Below are 5,480 nucleotides of genomic sequence, written 5' to 3'. Positions count from 1 at the left end.
CTCTTTTGCTAACAGTTTTTTTTCTAGTTATGTGACATTAATATAGTTTTATTTTCCTGGCTGATTTCTGAGCTTACATATTGACTGGACTTGAATGTTCTACAGCTGCTTTGCTTCTTTGGAAAAAACACAACCAGCTTTCTAGCTTTATTCCCAGGTTGTATGGGTATCTAGTCCTATCCTGTCTCTCAGACTGCTACTTCTTTAAGTGTTCAGTCATAGGGGCTGCACCATAACATTCCATTTTGGAAGGGACAGAGGGAAATTATCTGTTTCTCTTAATGTAACCATTCAGTTTATTGTTTTGGGGGGATATTTGTGAAGCGGGGTGACTTGGCTGCTGATATCTCTCTCTGTAAAAAACATATTTCTAGCATTTGAGAGCACCCTGCATTAGGATGCAAAACACGAGAAGCTCACCTCTTTGTACACCAAGTGGAATTGCTACAGACTTAGGATGCTGCTGCTTAAAACAGATTTTTACCTAAGCCATATCATATCTTGTTTTTCCACTTCTTCCTTTGACTGCTGAATCCATTCCACATTCAGTGTACAGATTGACTTGGTAATAAAGATAGATAATCAATCACTAAGCTGGCAGAAAAACAGGGAAGGCATCCCAACAGAGCCATCTGATCCCTGAGGAGAGAAGGATGTATGGAAGCTGGTGGCTGGCCAGAAAGAAACATTCCCTTGAGCATGCAACAGTTAGGGACATTTTTCTCTTTGTACAGTTCATATCATCAGTTTACATTTGAATCCTTGAAGTATTACAAGAGTTCCCGAGCAGTAATTTACCTTCCAGATGTTTTGGTTATTTTTGTTTCAATCTTGGTTTAATTTCTAGATTTATTTTCTAAGTTATCAAAGCTTATTGCATGATAATGTCTGCATTTTGCAATTTATCGAGGCTTTTTTTTTTTTTTGCATAAGAGGTGTGATTTTTTTTGTATGATCAGTCTTTGCCAACATACCAAGGACTCTTAAATAAGTGTTCCTTAATTTTCATTACTTAATATGACTAAAGGAGATGGGTAGTGCGAAGAGGAATTGGAGAATTTTAAGCCATGGCTAACAAAACCACCATAGCCAAATTGAATGATTCTGTAGGTGTATTAACCAGTTTACAGAATAATGTAACTAAAACAGCATAAACCTGGGGAAGAAATCCTACAGTCCTTTTAGTTTCTGAATTCTCCTTGTTTCTCTAGTTAATTCACCTGGAGTTTCCGAATACACAGTTTTACTGCAATCAAATGGCTATTGAGTTTGCTTTGTTGTTTCCTGACACCATAGCAGTACTGCAAGTAAAATCAGATTTTGTTGTTTTGAACACAGTTAGACTTTCTATTTTTAACCTTTTCTCTTTCCCTCTCTCTCTTTCTTTTTCTTTCTTTTTTCAGCATCTAAAATCTTTAGTAAGAGGATAGGATCTAGAGTTAGTTCTTGTAGCCTCGGCTGGCCAGTCGGCCTCTGGCGCGCTCGAACTTCCGGCTCTTGGAGCGGATGTATGGTTTGGTGTGGCTGTGTGGTGTTTCCGGGGCCTTGCCAAAATGCCGGTACACCTCTCGGCCCTTGCGAGGACCAGAGAGCAGGACGGTGCCACAGCCTTTGGGGGAGTCCGGGGCCAGCCGGTCGAAATCGAGGATCTTGCGCCCAGCCCTGAGGATGCCGCTCAGGGACGAGCTGGGCATGCGCAGTGCACACACCTTCAGTTTGGCCACCTCCAGATCCCGTACGTCATCCGACCCCACAACCACAGCGTTTCTGTTTTCCTGGCCAGGAAGCTGTATCTTCCGGATTATCTGGGAAAGGACAGAGGTGGTCTGTTGGTGCGATTCATAAACAACCTCTTCAGCACAACCTGGTTGAATGTGGAGTTGTTTCATCTGGCCAGAAACCTGTACAGCTTGACCAACAGCCTCAGGTAGACCAATATCCTGGTTCTTGGGCTCCTTGTGCCGAACCTTTCGGTCCTTGGGGCGGATGTCAACCCGCATGATGGCGCCTTCTGTTTTGTGTGTTGTTATTTTTTCCCTTGAGCGCGGATAGGAGTTTCACTTTTGCCCTGTAACTGAAAGAAAAAAGTTACATAGATTTAAGTGCGGATTTCTTTGTCACTGAGTTAATCTGGCATGTAATGATCCCACCTCATTTTTACATTCTTTTTTTAATGTTTTATTTTTAATTATTATGGGTACATAGTAGGTATATATATTTATGTGGTACATGTGATGTTTTGATGTAGGCATACAGGTGTAAAAATCACATCAGGGTAACTGGGACAACCATCACCTCAAATATTTATCATTTCTTTATGGATAGGAACATTCTAGTTCTACTCTTTTAGGTATTTATAAATATATAGTAAATTACTGTTGACTGTAGTCACTCAGTTGTGCTACCAAATACTATCTAACTATATTTTTGGACTCAATAATCATCCCCACTCCCCCAGTCCTCTCCCACTACTACCCTTTCCAACGTTTGGTAACTATCATTCTACTCTCTATCTCCATGAGTTCAGTTGTTTCAGTTTTTAGCTCCCACAAATAAGTGAGAACATGTGAAGTTTGTGTTTCTGTGCCTGGTTTTTTTCACTTCACATAGTGTCCTCTAGCCTCATCCATGTTGTTGCAAATAACAGGATTTTATTCTTTTTATTGCTGAACAATATTCCATTGTGGATAAATACTACATTTTGTTTATCCATTCATCTGTTGATGGACACTAAAGTTGATTCCAAATCTTGGCTGTTGTGAAGAGTGCTGCAATGAACATGAGAGTGCAGGTATCTCTTCAATATATTGATTTTATTTTTGGGGGATATATACCTAGAAGTGAGAATCCTGGATCACGCGATAGTTCTATATTTAGTTGTTTTGAGGAACCTCCATAGTGTTCTCCACAGATAACATTTATGGTTTTTGTTGTTGTTGTTGTTGTTTTGAAACAGAGTTTCACTCTTTCACCCAGGCTGGAGTGCAGTGGTGTGATCTCGGCTCACTGCAAGCTCTGCCCCCCAGGTTCAAGCGATTCTCCTGCCTCAGCCTCCAAAGTAGCTGGGATTATAGGGGCCTGCCGCCACGCCCTGCTAATTTTTGTATTTTTAGTAGAGATGGGGTTTCACCAGTTGGCCAGGCTGGTCTCAAACTCCTGACCTCAGGTGATCTACCCACCTCTGCCCCCCAAAGTGCTAGGATTACAGGCGTGAGCCACCACACCTGGCCAGATTTTTGTTTTTCTAATTGTTTGTTTGATTTTTAGCTAAGGAAATAGCAATTGTGTTTTTTTATTATTGTTTTAGATTCCATTCTTTTTTGCTTATTGAGGAACAACTGTTACCCTGAGTTCGCGTCTTTCTTATTTCTTCTCATTATCTATTGTGTTCTTCATTGTTTTCTCTTTCCCTCTAGCTTATCGGAAACTTGTCAAGTTTGACCAGTATGTCACCAACTCAATATTCTACAATGCCAATTCTGCTTCTTTTTGCTTCCAAAGATTGATATTTGTCCTTTCAGCTGTGTTTTCAATTTCTATGAAATTATTTCTTATCCCATCTGTCTCTCATTCATCTGTTGTACCTTGTTATATCCTTGAACTAGCCTTTGCTCTCTTTTTGGTTTTCTTACTTGTTTCATAAAAGTATTTTTACTTAATTTCAGAGAAGTAGACTGATTTGTAGTTGTGTGTGTGTGTTTCAGGATGTACATAAATTTGTAGAGGTTACTCTTTCTATAAATTTCTTTAAGTTGAAATCCATTTTTAAAAACCTCAATATTTTTATAGACTCCATGCAATAGTTGATATTTACATTTTCCATTCCTTCATCTAGAAATGTGAGTTATTTTCCAGACACATTTTTTTCCATGTACAAAATGCCTTCTCCCTATCCTATCTCCAAAAGGCATTTTTTTTTTTTTTTGCTTCATAGTTGGAAGCCTGAAGTTTCAAACTCTGTTCCAAGTGCCTAACAGAATTTTATAATAATAATAGCTAACATATACATATCTTTCACCATATTCTAGGCATTGTTCCAAGAGCTTTACATATTTTCATTCATTTGATCCTCCCAAAAGCCCTATTAGGTAGATACTAATATTTTACCTATTTTACAGAGAAGAAAATTTAAGAATAAGGAGTCCAAGTAACCTTTGGCTACCACATGGCTGGTAAGTGGGAGAGCCAGGATCATAACCTAGGATATTTTGGCCTTAGACTCTACCTCATTATCCTACTACCTCCTTAGACTCTACCTCCTTATCTTAGACTTTACCTCCTTATCTTACTACCTTAGAATCTACCTCCTTATCTCAGACTCTACCTCCTTATCTTACTACCTTAGAATCTACCTCCTTATCTCAGACTCTACCTCCGTATCTTAATACTTCCTTACTATCTTACTACAACTTATCTACTGTAGCTTATGTTTTTGTTTGTGTGTGTTTTCCATATTAGAGGTTCGTAACCTTTTTGGATCTCAGTCATCTCAATGAATAAACAAACGAAGTACTCAGTAATGTGCATTCAAAATTTTGCATACAGTCTTATACAATCATGTATTCAATAGATCTCTGGTTCCCCTGGGTTTAGATTCTCTGCTGTAATGGATCAAGTGCACTCTGAACACCCCAATGCCGGGGGGCTGTTCCTGATGCTCTTGAAGATTCCTCAAAATATGTCATCAATATTCCCCTTACATCTTGATTAATTGTTTTCTGGAAATTGTATCCCACTAGCTGAAAGAGAGATCTTGGCCAGATAAGGTGGGAATGACAGTCAAATAGCCTGGAAGCAAAGTACTCATGAGATAAGGAAATTTTTGACTCACTTTCTGGGGATTATTCATTCAAGGGGGATAAACAAGGTGACAGCATATTAAGGTTCTCCCAGTTTGCTCAGAAAATCTTGTATTCTTTCTAGTAATTTTGTGGCAGTTTGTAACAAGTCATATTTTTCATTAACTATAAGAACAGTGGGAAAAATCTGTGGTTTCAGTTTTACTGTATTGTGAATGTGTATACTGTTTCTCATAATCTCACAAACATATTAGTAGAAATGAAGGCAATCACTGCTTACAAGGAAGAATCCAGGTTTTAAGGGGCCTAGAGCTTTTGCAATCTTAAGGATCATTTTAGGTTTGAATACTAAATTATGAGTATCAATTAGGTACAAAAGTGAATATGTATTTGGAAAGAGAAAGGAATCACAGCAATTAAGCATTAAAAAGCTGACAATGATTGGTTAAATAATCATGGTTTTTCATTATGGAGGTTGATGCCAGCCTTCTGCTTGTCAGTTTTTGATGATTCTGGTTAAGCGAGTCATACGACATCTATGTTCACTGCTCATTCATCTTGCAAGTAGAAACGCTGTGGATAGACATTTGTATATGTACCATTTATCAGCTAGGCACTTACAGGGTATAAATGTTATAATACAAGTTATATTTTTTCTTTTTGCACTGAACAAAGAACCAT

The 5,480-nt window shown here is 38.4% G+C and overlaps 1 pseudogene; it reads right to left on the bottom strand.

Annotated features, from left to right (window-relative positions):
* Nucleotides 1-1,439: 1,439 nt before the first annotated feature.
* Nucleotides 1,440-2,000, bottom strand: LOC119621602 (large ribosomal subunit protein eL18 pseudogene; annotated as a pseudogene).
* Between the last annotated feature and the right edge of the window lie 3,480 nt (nucleotides 2,001-5,480).

Source organism: Chlorocebus sabaeus, chromosome 21, assembly GCF_047675955.1.
Source record: "Chlorocebus sabaeus isolate Y175 chromosome 21, mChlSab1.0.hap1, whole genome shotgun sequence".
Taxonomy (NCBI): domain Eukaryota; kingdom Metazoa; phylum Chordata; class Mammalia; order Primates; family Cercopithecidae; genus Chlorocebus; species Chlorocebus sabaeus.
This window is presented reverse-complemented; position numbering and strand designations above follow the sequence as displayed.